Here is a 19205-nt window from a genome sequence, read left to right as displayed (position 1 = left end):
GAATTAGGGCCATTAAGAGAGCAATTTTAGTTCATATAAAAAGCCCATTAACATGGCCATTTAAAACGTACCTGTATAGAGAGACCATTAACGGTACGTACTTCACCATCCCAAAGTTGTAAGGCTTTCTTTTTATCCCGTAATTCAGCATGTTTATTTATAAGCTCATTCATCAACAATGTTCTTGACTTCTCCTGAAATTTAATGTCCAAATTGTTCAGAAACGCAGTGCGCACACAAATATTGCTAATCTGTACATTTGCGTAGCTAGTCTTGCAACATATTGCTCATTTACATACATGCTACAGTTTTAGGATTAGAAAATGACAACATACTCTCTGAACGGTGTCATAGATGTGCACTCCACTTATGACTCCTTTTCACTGAGCGGTATGATCAGTATGATTCGGTACGGGTAACCCTGATCAGGCTTGCGTTTCCACTGCCAATAGTCCCATTACTTGTTAGGCATGGAAAGTAGCGATCGACCATGAACCGCGACAATAAGCAGAACTCTGCCTCTTTTTGTTAAATGTTTGTTTTAATTAAGGCATAATGTACATCCAGCCAGCTGTTCTCATAGAATAAAACTGTAAATTGTTAAAACTGTAGATTGTTAATGGCAGTCCTGCAACTTGCAGTACTAGAGAATTCAACTGTGGTGTGATCAGAGATGTATAGTAACAAAGTAGAACTACTTCACTACTGTACTTAAGTACTAAAAGGCGGTATCTGTACTTTACTAGAGTATTATTTTTTTCTCCTACTTCCACTTTTACTTCGGTACATATTTTCGCTGAGTTTAATACTTTTACTCCGATATTTTTTTTATGTGCTGCATCGTTACTCGTTACAATTATAATAATGTTACGAATCATTCCATTACAAACCACTGCCAGAACTGTAGATGGCAGGTTTGATGAAGCTGGCACATCATTGAGCGAATCAAGCGAGACTGCGCGTGCTGACTGAACTGCTGTGAAGAGAGAGATGAACACCGAGCCGAGCCAGATAATGACTCGTTCACGAGTCAAGAACCCGTTGCATCGGTTTTCGGATGACCAGTAACGTTAGTTCTTTCTGACAGTTCGATTCAATAAACCAGTTAAAGAAAACAGTTCACCGATTCTTTTGCGCTCGATGCAATGGCGTCATTGGCGTTGACTGCACATGGGCTCATAACATTAACACAGAATTAGTTCAGAATCAATCACCAAAAGAATCAGTTCGGTTCCAGACACTCTGTGTGTCGGTTTGCTTCACGCTAAATCACACATGCGCAGTATCATCAGCTCCTCGGTTCACGAATCGGACGCGTCTGACAGAAACGGTTCTTGACTCGTGAACGAGTCATTATCTGGCTCGGCTTGGTGTTCATCTTCAGTTCTCTCTTCACAGCAGTTCAGTCAGTGTACTGTTTGAGTCAATGAATTACTGCGGGATATTGGTTTGTTTTAACTCAGAGGGAGTGTCAGACACATTAAACAAGTTAACAGCTTAATTCATCTGTGGATTAATGCGTATTGGAGACACGAACCGTTTAAAACGATTCAGTTCGATTTGGTGAACTGTTTCAAATATATCCAGTTATATCGAACGATTCGTTCGCGAACCAGATATCACAAACTGCTTTGTTTTTAACTGTCTTACAACAGACACGGAAGAGAAGACAATGCTGAATAAAGTCGTAGTTTTTGCTATTTTTGGACCAAGATGTATCTTCGATGCTTCAAAAAATTCTAAATGACCCTCTGATGTCTTATGGGTTTGAAACAACATGAGGGTAAGTTATTAATGACATCATTTTGCAAATTGGGCTAACTAACCCTAGTAACCGTTTTTTTGTTTACAAGAAGTTACAGTCAAAGGAATTGTGATTGTCCTTTAGGTTAATCATTTGAAATAGTAAAAACAATATGTTCAAACTTTTGACTACTTTCTTTAATAGCTACATAACACAATACTTCTACTTTTACTTTCAGTACTTGAGTAGTAAATTTTAAAATAGACTACTTGCAATACTTAAGTACAAAAAATGTTGAATACTTTAGTACTTCTACTTAAGTGTGGTGCTTAAAGAGCACTTCTACTTCTACTCAAGTCTCTTTTTTGATAGAGCACTTGTACTTTCACTCAAGTATGGTTCTCTAGTACTTTATACATCTCTGGGTGTGATCGCAATTATGCATACATAAATGGCTGATTGAAATCAAACCCCATGATGTTTTATATATTAAATAACCATGCATCAATGTTGTATAAACTCATATGTACTACATATACTAGATATATACATTTAGGGGTTTGATTTCTAGCAACATTAACTATATTGTGATATAAGATCTTGGTCATTCTGCCCACCCTAAATCAATTTACTTTCACACATCCCCTCATTGCTCATACACTGTACACACACTTCCACTGAACATTTGTACTTTGTGGTCACTCTTTACTCTGTCAGTTTCATGAGTTGTCGGCCTGTTCTTCGTGTGCTCCCTTGTGCCCTGGTATTTACGGTTAGTGAGGCACTGAAGTGAGTAGATGAACATTCTCATTGCACAGTAATTACATCGACTTCCTTAAGAACATGGAGTCACAAGATTATTCCTACTGTTGTCAGAGCTGTGTGGAAGTGTTGTATGTGTGTGGAATAGAGAAAAAGATATAGGGGAAAACCAAGGGGTGCTTTGTCTCGGGGCGGTAACTTTTTTAATATATTTCCTTTTTAAGTTTTCTTATTAATTTGTAGTCTTTGATGTGCAAGGGACCATGTGCAAACCCTTCTCCGGGTGGTGCACATTTTAGTCATTGTTTTATCTATTGTAAAATGTTCTTATCATGCTTTGTAGAAAATGCAAATGGCACTGCTTGATCACTGTAAAGGGATGTAGTGATTACAAGGCCACATGTAGTATGCAAATTGTAGCGTTTGATCTACAGTAAGGGACTTTGAAAAAAAATCCTCAAGTGTGGTTTTATTAGGGAAATAATGTTATTACAGTTATGATATCTTAATTGCTAATAGCATTGCCATCCCAGGTACCATCCTGGAATAATGGCATTCTCAGCAGCTAGAATTGTACTTTAGACATGTTGCTATTTAAACCTTAGAGAGGCATTTAGTTATTTAAATATGGGTTCTTGCTTAAACTGCTCCTACAGGCATTGCTCGAGAGTCAGCATTTTTATCCCCCCTTATTGCTGGAAGCTGCAGCTCTGCAGTTCTGCAGATGGGGTAGAGTCTCAGCACATGGTCCAGTCTATCTCTCTCCCTCCAGGGGGAGCACTGCAGATATGGGATAGGAGGGATGGGGGGGTTGTGTAACGGGGGTAGCAGTGAGGCAGGACCAAGATAAAGGAACAGGGCCCCTTGGCTTGGGATGTAAGAGGCCCAGTCTCCATTCTAGCTGGCTTGAGATCTGCACTGATGCCTAGAATAAAGTGTTACCTGATTAGAATCAACCTGCATGTTTTTTCAAAGTTGGGCACTTTGAAGGTAGAGGGTCTCGTAGAGTCTTAGATTAGAAGAAGAGTCAGAGAGAGAATCTTAGAGTGGACTGTAGAGTGGACAGAGTCTTGGATTGGAGAGTGTCTTGTGCTGGGCAGAGAATCTTGGACAGGTCAGAGAGTCTTGGATCAGAGAGAGAGAATTGGATCAGGCTGAGAGACTTGCTTTGGAGAGGCAGCCCAGAACTAGGCAGGGAGTCCTGGATTGGAAAAGGTCTCGGACAGGACAGAGAGATTTGGACCAGACAGAAAGTCTTACTTTGGAGAGACTAGGCAGGGAGCATTGGATTGGAGAGGGATCTTGGACTGGAGACTGAGACTTAGATTGTAGAAAGACTTGGACTGGAGAGGTTGAGTGCTAATCTGCTGTCTCCAAGGCCAGTAATGGAGAACCGTATTAGGGTTACTGGGACTGGCTGTTAAACTGGACTTAAAGCCAAAGAACAGTTTGATTTTGCGCCACAAATATGACTGGACAAAGTAAAGAGATAGATAAGATGGCCCTTAAGGAATTGGAGAAAAACTAGAACAGTGCACAATTGAATAATACAAACATGCAATATAGAATATGCAAGAGCATTTCACTTGACAGAAATAAAACCCAGAGACAGTGGGAGAAATTGACATTTGCTGGGCTGTATAATGTATAGTGTATAATGGAGTGCTGCCTGATATTTGTCTATTCATCACATACGAGGTGTGGTTTGAGATGAAATAGCCCACAAATGGATAGCCGATACACGGAGTGGTTTAAGCTGTAGGCAGGGTGGCGAGGCTGAGCTTTTCCTACCAGTGATTCATTCAGCCTATTACTCCTGCATGCTGTCATACCAAATGGCGTGAACTATGAGATTTGTCATTAGAAGTGGCAGCTCGATCCCCTGTACTCTGTGTAGGGCCAATGCAGGCTTTTACTGTGTCAGTGCTGCTGCAGCCTCAAACCCTGTACCCGTTTTAAATATTCTGCTTCAGGAGTACCGTTTTCCAGGCAGGGAGGGAGATCTATTGAGGGAGAAGCTCTCATGTCTCTCAGACACAGAGGGGTTTTTGTATCTACCAAGCTTTGCTGGTGCAATTAGCCACTAGTGAATGCTAAACAGGTCTGACAATGGCTTTCTCCTGCCCTCTCTCATTTCAATCACTATACCCTCTTCTCTTGTTTCATGTCTTCACTTTTTCCTGTTTTCGTGACCCCCCCCCCCATTCTGTTTCATTCTCCAACACATTCCAAGAGTGCCCCTCCTCAACTCCCTATTTCTCCCTCCCTGTGTCTCTTTGATAAGTCTGGAGTCTTTGAAGACCCTAGTGTCACACTTCTTGCCTCCAAGCTATTGCACCTACAAAAAAAAGGAAAAACACAACTCTGGAAGATGGAAGAGGAAAAGCAGAAGAGGCAAGAGTCGGATGGAAAATAAGAACAGATCCGTATGTGCCTACCCCCCCACCACTTCTCAGCTCTCTGTGATTTTATGCTGGCTGCATCTCTTCCGAGGTGCACTTCTTCATTGTCATGTTTGTTTGCGCAGCTCATTTTTCCTCTGCTCTACATGCCTTCTGAAGCAGCGGCTCATTGATCCTCACACACGCCTGCAGCCCTGCAGCCTGAATGCTCGTTCAGATCCCCTTTAACTAAAGCATGGCGGCAAGAGTTCACCCACTGACTTAAACCAAGCGAGAGCACAGTGGTTCACACTACATCTCCTACTCAGTGTGGGTGCACAAGGGCAGGAAAGATCTCTAAATTAACAATAGGACAGCAGCTGAGAAAACAACCTTCAATTTCTAACGTAATGTATCACAGCAGACAGCGCAACAGACCTTTCCAGACATGTCAATGAAACATCTTTTAATGCTTTGAAAAAATTACAAAATTCTAAAAAGTTAAATGAAAACATCAATACTTCACTTTATTGGTCTAAGGACAAAGTTTTAAATGAGGGAACGGCGGGTATAAGATACAGGAAAAAACATAGGCAGTGAATTCACTTAACGGTAAGCATACTACTTTTGTTCGCAGCATTTTTATATATAAAATTTAGAGTCTTAATCACTCACAATCAAAATTAAAGGGAGTTTATAATTCAATGAAAACTCTGTCATCTCTGCAGAACGCTAAAGTAGATATTCGGAATAACATCCAGGTAAATGTGCTGAAATAGCACCTGAATTAACTTAGTGTCATTTCTATGCAAATTAAGCCTTATTCACAAAACTCAGTGGTATTTTCCTTCCGCAATGAACACTGCTCTATTGACATGCACAAAAAAAAGCTGGTAGGATTCACAATTTTATGACAAAGAGATGCTTGTGCACATTTTCTACTGATCGTGGCAGCAGTTTTTAATCAAATGATGATCAAATTATAGAGAAGCACACTATAATTGGGCACGCATTCTAATGTAAGGTGTAGACGAACACACATTCACATCTGAAAGAGAATTACACCTTTACATAATTTACATAATTCTTTAGTAAATTGGCCACCAGGAAAAGACAACGTGGGCAATTAAGCAGCACTAAAAGCCAGCATAATGCTTTCTCAGTGAATGCTCCTAGTGTTAATCTTGTCAACGAAATTACAGATAGAAAGTTTTTTTTATTATTATTATTACATTACAATGACGACATGATAATTAAACTAATAATAAAAAAAACTGATGATGAAAATATAACAAGCAGTGCTTTAATGTATTACCAATGTTTAAAAAAAAAAGAAAAAAAAACTATATTGTTTTTACAGATATTTAGGTCAAAAGGAAAACTGACAGCTAAATGCTCTTAAACAATCAACTCTAACTATTTGAATAAACATTCAAATAGAGATCTTGTATACATTTTAATTCCTAATAAATTTGTTCTCGATTTTAAAAATAATTCATCTTCCTTTATTACATTGTGGGTTCCTGAGTCTTTGTGAGATATTTGTAAAAGTTGATAAGCCCTGGTCTACACTATATTCAATAAATGATTATGGTGAGCGCAAGATAAATAACATCATTTCTGTTGTGTGCAACATCAGATGACACAGGCATCTAATCAATCTATGAGAATCTCTGTCCTAACTGGGAAAACATACAGTAGCCGAATCCCTAACTCAGCTCTGGCATTATCTTAGACTGCAATGGCTGTCACTGTTGACCTTGCCGTGAACCCATAACCTTTCAAACTCTTCGGCATCCTGTCCATCAGCAGGACAAGATGCGAAACAAACACTCTAATTTGCACTCTTTGTAACACCTCTCCATCTCACCTTTACTTCTTTCACACCATCTAAATTTTAACCTTTTTCTCCTCCCAGTTTCTTCACACCCTATATATTTTACCTTTCTCTCCTCCCTTTTCTCACCTGGCGTCTGTCACTCCCTCTCTGCCTCCCTCACAATCTCTCCATCTCTCCCCCACCCCACCTTTCTAGAACTGTAGGCTGCCATTGGGATTTGGAGGAAATTGAATTGAATTATGAAGGAATTTCTCTGCAGTTCGATTGGCATCATTTCCCCCCTCACAATAGAACATCATTCTCATATCTCTTCGTGTGAGAGAATGAAAATAGGCCCGGGCGCCATTCTCTCTCTCATCCTTTTAAATTGAATTTTTCATATCAGAGGGCACTCGAGACATCTGCCGATTCTTTTAAGGCCGGGGAGAAAAACCCATTTCATAACATATGAGAGGTATATACCTGCAATTTTCCGACGTGAAAAATCTGACTTCCTGCGAGAGAGAATAGTACGGATCCGTCACAGCATAACATAAAATAATAACACAAGTCTCTTTTATAACATTAGAAGGTGAAGCTGTGTCAGTGGTGCGCAAGTGTCAAGTTTTCTGAATATTACCATTTAATCTGGGTGGATCAAGCAGCCGTTTTTCCACTATAAGTCCTTTATCCTGAGGGATGCACTAGGTTGGCCCCACTGCAAGTGTTTGCATTCAGAGGTGGGCAAACACTTGGGCTGGGTGTCCTAAATTGCATTTCATTTGCGCTGTGTTCTGAAAGTCCTTGTTTTGAAAATATTGAGTGACACTGGGAGAGCCAGTCGGAATATTAAGCCACAACGTGGAGGTGGAAGGGAAAGGAGAGAGGCACAAAAAAGAGAGAGAAAAGCACTTGAGAAATTAATCCTCACTATCCACTCCCAAGTGGACACCTTTTTCCTTCTTAAACCTCCATTTTAGAGTTAATATCTCAGCCCCTAAAGCTCCTGGCTGGAAGGCATGCATGGAGCTCAGCTTCAAATTGCTTTAAGGACCTGATATATAATGGGATTGTGGGAAGAGATGACAGCGTGCGCTAGACTTTAGGAGCTCCCTTCGGAATAGTTTTTTTGCATCACTATTAATAGAGTATGATGGAATAGCTTGGAAGATAGTTCACAGTTAAAAATTATACTACTAAAGACAGTTACTGTATCACAGTGGTTTTGTAGAAGTACTGTAAAGGTGGTGTGTGAAACTGCCCCAGTTCTCAAATCCTATACATTTAACACATTTAAATCGTCCGCATTGACGATATACATGAGAACCAATGAAAAGCGAGCACAGTTTCTCTTATGGTGTTGCTATGCTTACGTAAACAAAGAGGTTTTAGGGTGCATCATTAACGCTGCTTGGATACAGAATTATCAAATTATCAACTAAATATTAAACACTATCAAAACCTGTTGTACACAATCTGCTACATGCCTTCTGTCATCTGAAGTGAGGGTAGGAATGTTAAGGTATACATTGATAAAGCCTTAAGTATCAATCTAAAATTTTGCCTTTTGGGTTGTGGCTCTCATTTTGCAGTGAAATCTTAAATTTAAATTAACTTCTAGATTTTAATTAATATTTTAAGATTAATTTATGGACTGAAACAAATTAGCTAATTTATAAGAGAAATCATGATATGATGTTTCAAAAAAATTATATATTATGCTTATGAGGAATGTTTATCTGTATGATTTAAATGATTAATGTATTGCATTGCATTATATTTTGACCCCCCACAATAAAATAATAAAACTAACCAAGTTAATATAATTTTACTACGACATATTATTGGGAGATAAAGAGTGTCAACTGATAATTATATGCATATTCTGTAGTATTTTGTACTATTATAAAATCTTATTTAGATCTTACAGAATTTCATCTTACTTTTTTGTAAAAGGTGTTTTAACACCTTGAGTATGAGCACCATATTTTCTTATATTAATGAATGTTTCCATTTAAAATAATAAAATAAAACTGTTTCAGACTACAATTTCATATGTCAGGTTTTAAAGGGTTAACATGCCTCTAGAACAGTGGTTCCCAAAGTAGGGGCCGCGACCCCACGGTGGGTCGCGGGACCCCGGCGCAGGGGTCGCAAGATGATTTCGATATAGGCTTTATATATTTTTGTTTCAATTAATTTAATTCTTTCGCATCGCACGTACGATCACACCGATGTGATCAGTCTAGGCTAGTCCCTGGAGTGTACGACCACACCGGTCAGTGCATGACGTGAAATTCAAATGTGCTCTCGCGAGTTGGCTGGCGCTGAGCCAGAGACAAGTGCACTCAGAGCTGTCATCACAACTTTTCAGTGTTTTCAACCACATAATGTTTATTTTAGGTTTCAGACATATAAGTACTAGAAAAAACAATACATTTAGAGTTTGTAAAATACACACTGATGTCAAAGGAAGAGGCAATAATAATCTTTTTCATTATAATTAGACACATTTTATTCATATCAGATACACATTGTGTAAGTAACTTTTAAGTGTACTCCATTATTCTCCCAGTTCACCAGCCACTTACTTTTATGTATTTCGGGAGAAGTGGATGAATTCACGTGTTGTAAATCCAACAGATCTGATTCTCTGAACTGCGTCTGCGGCACAAACTAAGATGGCGGCGCCCATCGCGCATACAGCTCAACTAACGCGATCGTTATAAAGGTGTTTAAACAACAAAACACTTCCACTTGCATATATTTGACAATCGGAATATCAGCTATTTCATGCCATATCTAACAAATTTGTTAATATTTTGAATAAAAAAAGGAAAAATGACAAAAGCAGATCATTCAGCTCTGTTGTTGCTGTGGTACAGTATTGTTCAAAATAATAGCAGTACAATGTGACTAACCAGAATAATCAAGGTTTTTCGTATATTTTTTTATTGCTACGTGGCAAACAAGTTACCAGTAGGTTCAGTAGATTCTCAGAAAACAAATGAGACCCAGCATTCATGATATGCACGCTCTTAAGGCTGTGCAATTGGGCAATTAGTTGAATTAGTTGAAAGGGGTGTGTTCAAAAAAATAGCAGTGTGGCATTCAATCACTGAAGTCATCAATTTTGTGAAGAAACAGGTGTGAATCAGGTGGCCCCTATTTAAGGATGAAGCCAACACTTGTTGAACATGCATTTGAAAGCTGAGGAAAATGGGTCGTTCAAGACATTGTTCAGAAGAACAGCGTACTTTGATTAAAAAGTTGATTAGAGAGGGGAAAACCTATAAAGAGGTGCAAAAAATGATAGGCTGTTCAGCTAAAATGATCTCCAATGCCTTACAATGGAGAGCAAAACCAGAGAGACGTGGAAGAAAACGGAAGACAACCATCAAAATGGATAGAAGAATAACCAGAATGGCAAAGGCTCAGCCAATGATCACCTCCAGGATGATCAAAGACAGTCTGGAGTTACCTGTAAGTACTGTGACAGTTAGAAGACGTCTGTGTGAAGCTAATCTATTTTCAAGAATCCCCCGCAAAGTCCCTCTGTTAAAAAAAAGGCATGTGCAGAAGAGGTTACAATTTGCCAAAGAACACATCAACTGGCCTAAAGAGAAATGGAGGAACATTTTGTGGACTGATGAGAGTAAAATTGTTCTTTTTGGGTCCAAGGGCCACAGGCAGTTTGTGAGACGACCCCCAAACTCTGAATTCAAGCCACAGTACACAGTGAAGACAGTGAAGCATGGAGGTGCAAGCATCATGATATGGGCATGTTTCTCCTACTATGGTGTTGGGCCTATTTATCGCATACCAGGGATCATGGATCAGTTTGCATATGTTAAAATACTTGAAGAGGTCATGTTGCCCTATGCTGAAGAGGACATGCCCTTGAAATGGTTGTTTCAACAAGACAATGACCCAAAACACACTAGTAAACGGGCAAAGTCTTGGTTCCAAACCAACAAAATTAATGTTATGGAGTGGCCAGCCCAATCTCCAGACCTTAATCCAATTGAGAACTTGTGGGGTGATATCAAAAATGCTGTTTCTGAAGCAAATCCAAGAAATGTGAATGAATTGTGGAATGTTGTTAAAGAATCATGGAGTGGAATAACAGCTGAGAGGTGCCACAAGTTGGTTGACTCCATGCCACACAGATGTCAAGCAGTTTTAAAAAACTGTGGTCATACAACTAAATATTAGTTTAGTGATTCACAGGATTGCTAAATCCCAGAAAAAAAAAATGTTTGTACAAAATAGTTTTGAGTTTGTACAGTCAAAGGTAGACACTGCTATTTTTTTGAACACACCCCTTTCAACTAATTGCCCAATTGCACAGCCTTAAGAGCGTGCATATCATGAATGCTGGGTCTCATTTGTTTTCTGAGAATCTACTGAACCTACTGGTAACTTGTTTGCCACGTAGCAATAAAAAATATACTAAAAACCTTGATTATTCTGGTTAGTCACATTGTACTGCTATTATTTTGAACAATACTGTATGTAACGTGACAAGCAATGACGCGTCACCATGGAAAGCATAAAGTGACACATCTAGCGGATTAGTGTGTGTGTGTGTGTGTGTGTGTGCGTGTGTGCGTGCGTGCGTGCGTGCGTGTGTGCGTGTGTGTGCGTGCGTGTGCGCACGGGTGGGAGCACGCGTGTGAGCAGCTCAGACTTACTCGACTGGTTCCTGATGGCAGAATAATGAACGAGTTCAACCCAACATAGCTGCATAGTTACTTTCCGAGAGAGAACAGGTGGATATCGAGCAGCTCATGCAGAATTGTAACACTGATTTTGCACGCAGAACAATAAAATATAACTTCGTGTGCTTTGAGACTGGGCATAAAATCGATTTGCTGTACATTTCACGCGACGAGAGGTGTTTGTTTTTTTTGTTTTTTTTTGGGGGGGGGGGGGGTCGCGGGGCAGCAGCGCATTTATCATGGGGTCGCGGGCTAAAAAGTTTGGGAACCCCTGCTCTAGAATGGCAATAAACAATGCAATGACTTAAATTCAGGTATGTTCCTCACACAACTAAAGGCATGATTTTATAAAAATTGAAATATAGAAATTCTTATGGATCTGTAACCTATATTCTATAAGTTTATTGGAGTACCTTTACAAGAAATACTATTTCAGTCTTTTTACTTTTCTATGTTTAAATTTTTTTTCCCATGATTAATCGCATGTGATTGTCATGCGTGTCTCGTTAGTAAAGCCGGTTCTGTGATAAGTAGTAAATGTCCATCACCTGCTTTCAAATGGAGCGGCACTTAAGAGCCGTAGTTCACTGACAAGCTAATAATCTGATACTGATAATCGCAGCATAATCGTGCAGCCCTAATATATATATATATATATATATATATATATATATATATATATATATATATATAGACACACACACACACACACAATGTCAGGGGCGGACTGGCCATCTGGAGCACCGGGACTTTTCCTGTATTTTTAAATGTATAGCACAGTAATAAATGCAGCAACATGTGATAGATAGTACATGACAAGAAAGGCTATTAATAATCTTTCGATTGCGCAGAAAAGTAATATAATGCTAAAGGCACCAAAATAGAGTGACACCGAGCGCTTATGTGCATCCCGTGTGCAGAATGACGAGTTTGAAACAACACGGAGACACAGTGCAAAGGCTGTGCAGCCCTCAGAGTCCATATAGAACAGTTAGTACAACACACATGCTGCTATGCTCGTGTTCATCATCAGTTCTCTCTTCACAGTTCAGTCAGTGTACTGTTTGAGTACATGAATTACTCCAGGATATTGGATTATTTAGACTCAGAGGGAGTGTCAGCCACATTAAAAAAAGTGAATAATTTAAGTAATTTGTGGATTAATGTTTACTGGAGATGCAAAACGTTTCAAACAGTTCAGTCTGATTTGGTGAACTGGTTCAACTAGTACGGAAATTGCTAGTTTTTTGAGCCTATTCTTTGAACAGTTTTAAACCTAAGTTACTGTGCGCTCTTGAAGAGAGTTTCATTGTTTTTTTTATTTATTTAATGGCTTAAATATTAATCTGTACCTCATATTGAACTATGGAACAGTTTCAGAACACTTGAAATGTAGTGCACAAAAAAACGTTTTGGTGCTTTATAATGTTTTTATGCCTTTCATGGGGCTCAACAATAACACAGAATAGTAAACGCACAATATCGGATTTGGATCAGTCTCGTCTGACCGATAACCGATCTGCAGAAAATGCCAGTATCGGAGCCAATACCGATCCTGAGTATTGGATCGATGCATCCCTAATGTTGGGCCGTAACATTTCCATCACACTCTTGAGGCATTCAGCACAATGCACTGGAAAGCTGGCCAATCAAAGCACACCTCACTTTTCAAAACAATGAGCTTTGTAAAAACCCATACGTTTCAGAAGGCGGGGAATAAAGGAGCGACAATAATGTACATTATGTGGAAAATAATGTGTTTTTTTTTTACTTTAAACCACATAAACACATTGCATTACACCAAATACAGAGATAATGTTTTTTTTTTGTGACGTCATATGACCCCTTTAAATTAGAAGATGGAGATCTCTTTCATCTCCTGCACAGAGCGCTCTGGAACTAGGACAAAATTCTTTTATTGATCCATTTGAGCAAACCTGTGGTTTGGCAGCTGCCTAAGTGTGTTCAACCAGACGTAAAAATGACTCTTACTTTTTTTTTCTGCAGCGAGGCCGGCTCGCTCATGTTCTTTCTCCTTTCGCTTCTGAAATCAGAAGGACGTCTTGTCTGGAGTTCTGTTTGCAAATATCAAAGGAATTCAAAGCCTTTCAAAGATCCCAAGCAAATGATGGAGTAGATGATTCTGCTCACATCTCATCCTCCACCCACTTTAGCCAGTGGGTGAAACAACACAGCGTAGAGCTGATGAATTCAAAGCTCTGTCCTCTTAATGAATTAAAAGCTGATTACAGATGGGTGAGTATAGCTCTGGCTACAGCTGGGTCTTGCGAGTGAGCTGAGGGAGGGAGGGAGAGAGAGAGTGAGAGAGAGGTTAGTCCTTAAAGAAAAAGAAGAAGAAAAAAACAGAGCCGTATAAAACCACTGCCGTAAGCCAGAAACAAACTATCTTGCGAAACCTGGTAATCAGAAAGCATTGATCCGACATTTCCAATTAAGCGAGGATGCATGTAGAGTTGAGGAGTTTGTGATTACGCATTCATGTGTGTGCATGCGAGGCAAAGTGTTTGTCTGTGCTTAGTGTGGTGTGATAATGGCTTGAAAGTCAAGGCATTTGCTCACTTCCCCTTCTCACTCTCTCTCTCTCTCTCTGTGTGTTTCTGTGCATCTGAATTCACACTAAAACAAGCGAACCAAAGTTCTACACTGTACTCTGCAATAAATGGAGTAAGTCTGTACCAGTAATTAACATTACAAGTGTAGGCATTTATGGAATGTTCACCGACAGGAAAATAAGGAATTCAAATACATATATGTACGTTTGCAATCAAAATTATTCAACCCCCTTTACCTGCATGACATTATACTGCAGAGAACAAAATTGTATGAAAACAATCCAACAAAGGCATTAGTACACTATTAGAGAAATGTTATTCATACACATTTGAGTAATTCTGAGAATGCTGATGAAGTAATGAGGTTACTGTGATGTTTGTCACTAATGAAAGAACTAATGAAGTTGATGAATAATAAAAAAGTCAAATTGGCTCTTAACATTCATGTCCAAAATGTATTATTAAACTCCCAATAGTCGAATTTGGTTTGAGTGAGTTTTTTATTGCTTAAAACAACCAATAATCACTGCTTGGGGGTGCTTAGAAGGTTCGGTCACCTCTTTACTGCAATCTTGGCCCTTTCCTCACCTGAAAAAGCTTACAGATTACTGATAATATGTGGCTTTCACATTGCCACTGCATTCTTTAAATTTAACAAAATATCTTCAATGACAATTAAATCTGGAGACTTAACAGCCCAGTCAAGGACATTTTACAACTCATCCCTAAACCAAGCATAATCATACAGTATTTGGATGTAGGCCTATAGTTTGGGATGAAAGTCCTGCAAGAAAGTCCATTGATCATTTTCTTCAGTCTTTGAATTAAAAGCTTCACAATTCTTGGCAAAATGGCCTGATATTTCAAAGAATCCATGAAGTCCTTCATACAGTCAAGATTTCCACTTCCTGCGACAGTAAAACAACATGTTTGACCATGAATAAGGTGTTCTTCTGCTCATTAGCTTAGCTTTTTTTTGGACCAGACATACAGATAATTTGTGGGTCCAAAAGGTTCTAGTTGGATCACTCCATAAAACGTTCTTCCAGAACTCCACAGGTCTATGTAAATGAATTTTAGCATGTTTAAGTCGGCCTTTTATGTTCTTCTTGGGCAAGAGTGACATTCAGCAAGATGGCCCAACATGAAGACCATACTTGCCTTGTGTTCTTTTTATAGTCTGCATTTAAATGTTTTCCCTCCTTTCATCGGGTCATCTTTCAAGTCTTTGGCATTACATTGCAGGTTTTTCCCTCAGTTGCAGAGATCAAACATTTTATGATATTGTGCTTTTTCTTCAATACCCTGAAAGGTTTTCTTGTACAACACATTTTAAGCTAAGGAATAAGGCTACAAGCTGTGTCTCTAGGAATATTTAATGACATGGAAATCCTCATGTAGCCTTAGACTTTCTAAAGTAATACAATTATTTCTTCACTACAGCTTCTCAATAGATTTTGTGAGAGCTCTGTTGACTTGTCATATTTGCTACTCAACGTCAGCACATGACCGGGCTAGGGATGGGCATTCCAAGCAAAAAACATATTTGAAAATCACTTTGATTATTATTTGAAAATCCCACCCCTCCCCCACATACATGCACCAACATCCATAAACAGAGAAAGAGGGAGAGAGACACAATTCATGTTTTCAATCTGTATGATAAACTGTTTAATTTAGAAGATACACTACTGTAACTCAAACCATATAATGATTGTAACGTGTTGAAACATATTTTTTGGCAATGACGGCACTTATTATCATAACAGTCCTTCGATTAGCATTAATCAACTGCTCATAAGGCTAGGATATTTCATTTAAAAAAATTATTTGAACACCTAAAGGAATTAAATATGAGAAACAAATATACATCAATATCTTCTGTCACAATTATATAGTTGGGTAATTTCACTGTCTATAAACTTCGGGCATCATGGAGCTGTTATTTATATATGGGGCATTTCAATCTCTTATTAATGCGTGTTTTATTTTCTTACAATCACTTTTGAGACTCACGATCACCCGTACGGAGCAGAACTCGCAGTACTTACCACACACATTTTACAAGATTAGATGTTTTTCAGTGGTGCTCAGGATCTGCAAATCATTCGCCATCATCCTATCAGTCATCTCTTCTTACTCTGTTTACATGGTAAGTAAAATATTATGTACTGTAATGTAACAGGCTAGTGCTAGCAAGCAGCTAACCATGTCCCTTTAGTGGCTCCGTAGAACAAGTAATTTGTTTTCCACATGTTTCTGAATAGGGATTCAACCACACCTCTAACCCAGTCGGGGGTGTTTGAGGTCCGTACAGAACTTCCTCCTTACTGTTACTGTTATATGCTTCGCAAGTTTTTAAAGTCCCGGATCTTCAGAAGAGCGTGTATTTGTTAAGTACTGCTGAATAAGGGTTGAATAAACATTTACAATCGATGAATAGTTTCCACTTTAGATTGTGTACTGCAAAAACATTAAAAAATAATTAATAAACGATTTAAGATGTGCAAATGGTAGAAGTCTACACAACAAACAAAAAACAAATATGGGACTTTTACAGATTGTGATTGAGTTAATGAATAATATGCTAACATGAATAATGTGTTAAGTGCTTAAAATGATTAATTAAGCAATATTTTTAAAACATTTATAATGTAAAATGAGCATTAGCTAATATGTGAGCTGAAGTTTAATGATATTTGTTAGCATTCAAAAGAACTAAACAAACAAACTTGTAATCATTGTATAATTTCTGTTAAAATCATTTGTAAATGTTTAATATGCATTGAATGAATGTTTAATGAAATTTCTAAACGTGAACTAATGATCTGTAAAGCATTATAAAATGTTTGTTAATGATTTATTAATAAAGCTTTTTAACATTGTAAACTATCTGATTCCTTTTTTTTTAAAGATTAAAAGAATGCATGATCACATGAAATGAAAATTGAATGCCATTTGTAAGCATTACAGATAATGATCTGTTAACCATTTGGTAATGTTTATTAAGTTGATTAGTTAACATTAACAAGCACATTATCTCATATTTCTAAATATGTGAATATATATTAACCAATAATTTGTTAAACATTATATAATGTTTTTTTTTATTATTATTTATTAAGGAAAGTTATTATAAAGTGTAACCAGTCTACGAGTCAGTATTACAGATTATATTGATTATTGTGCATTCTTATCTATAGAATTTTAATATTGGGCATTCGTTGGTTATCAGTCATCAGCTTATCATCACGGGACAGAATTTCAATATCACTGCATCCATAATTATTAATAAATTGCCATCAGGGCCCAAGACAACATGTCATTGACAAGAACGCCTTTTTTTATCCCCAGTCACTTGTATATTTGTTAGTTAAACATTTGGCTAATATGACAGTGCTAACATTTTCTTCCATAATCAGCTTAAAAAGTGTGAGGAAAGTAGGCAGGTGTTGGTCTACATGTAAGTTAGCAGATTTCACAACATTTCAACACTAGTTGATTAATTTGAATAAGCTTAAGGGTCCTGTCACCTGCTTCCAAACCCCTGGATAACACAGGGATTGAAATGTACCAGCCTTCCCAGAACCAGTGTTTTCTTTTGCAGTGTAACTCTCTCTCTCTCTCTCTCTCTCTCCCTCCCTCTCTCGGATTTGTTTCAAAGATAGCCGTCGTTTCTCATGGAAATCAAGAAGTGAGTCAGCTAGTTGGGGATTAGAATAGCAGATGGGAAGGAAAGGAGGTTTCTCCAAGCTGCAAATTTAAATCTGCATTAGTTTTATTGGAGATGTTTTCAGCCAATCAGAAAGCTGGGATTTGAGACACAGGCTTTGCTGGGCTTTATAGGGGGTTTTGTAGGTCAGTGGACTAATCGGGAGCCAGAGGTGATGTTCTGCAGCAGACACTGACCTCCATTACATTACTGCAGGACATTAGGAGAAACAGATAAAGAGACATAGAGACAGCGATACTCATTATTCCCATGTTAAAGCAACTCATTTCAGTGCATTTCTGACCACAAACTGAGAGGCAGACTGGAGTAGAGTCTGGCCTGAGTCTGTATTTAACACTGCAGTTCCGTGGCTATAAAGCTCCAGGGACCTTATCAGTGTAGGGATCGTGTCAAATACACAGAGCGCTTTCAACTCTTCTAAAACATCCAGACTCTCACAGTCTAACTCTAAATGGCATAGACATCACAATTGGCTTGAAAAAAAAAAAAACATAAAAAAGGACCTGACACATGTTCTCGATCCCTGCGGACATATGCAGGGTACGCCACATTTTCCACTCTGAAAACTTGGGCAACGGTATGTGTTAACACCACTTCCAGCTAATGCAGATCAGCAATTAAAACGTTTTTTTTTTTTTCACCCTCAAATGCAAATGCTGTCATTATTTACCGATTTACAATCTCATGTTGTTCACATGTCCAAGCTTTTGCTTTTCTTATAACTAAAGTAAATGCAGATGAGCTCTGTTAAGCTACAAAAATCAGGCACAGACTGAAACAGACTGCAAATTCATAGCATAAATTGTGGTTAAAAATACTGCCTTCTGATATGTATCTGATTTGCATACATTTAGATATTTTGCGGTTAAATGTGAAATTCTGGCAAAAAAAAAATATTTTCTTGTAAAATGTACAGCAAAGAAACATTTTTTTTTTTTACTTTTATTTTTCTTTATTTTTGTACAGTTATTATTACTGTTATTGATATTATATTATTATAAAAATTTTAAACGGTGTCCTAAAGTTGTTAATTATTTTCAATTAGTTGGCCACACGTTCCTAACAAAAACTAGCTAAGGACAACAACATCTTTATGGATGTACAACTAGTCTATAATTTGCAATATATTAAGACCATTTACTTGAAAGACTAACATGTGAACCATTGCTACTAAAACAGAAATAATAAAACTAGACAACTCAAATGTATAATATGAATGATTGTGAAGGATAGCAGCATTTGGTTCAATTCTGGACTAAGATAAAAAATCAGCAGGGGTTAAGATGAATCGCTAAATTATTTCTTTCACTATTTGAATCATTTATTTGACCATTTTACTTATATAAACCATATGAATGAACTGAATGGCTAAAATGATCTGGACCTCCTTACACAACACATGAAAGGGAATACAAAATACTTTAGGTTAATCAAAAATTTACGACAAATAATGTAGGTAAATTAGTGCTGTT

General features: G+C 38.0%; 1 protein-coding gene across 1 annotated transcript in view; it reads right to left on the bottom strand.

Moving 5' to 3' along the window:
* LOC113109768 (protocadherin-1-like) overlaps positions 1–19205 on the bottom strand; it is an 84007-nt gene that overhangs the window by 25867 nt on the left and 38935 nt on the right. The gene's annotated exons all lie outside the window — the stretch shown is intronic.

This window comes from Carassius auratus, chromosome 10 (assembly GCF_003368295.1).
Source record: "Carassius auratus strain Wakin chromosome 10, ASM336829v1, whole genome shotgun sequence".
In the NCBI taxonomy this organism is placed as follows: domain Eukaryota; kingdom Metazoa; phylum Chordata; class Actinopteri; order Cypriniformes; family Cyprinidae; genus Carassius; species Carassius auratus.
The sequence above is the reverse complement of the archived record's forward strand: the minus strand, read 5'-3'. Positions and strand labels throughout refer to the sequence as shown.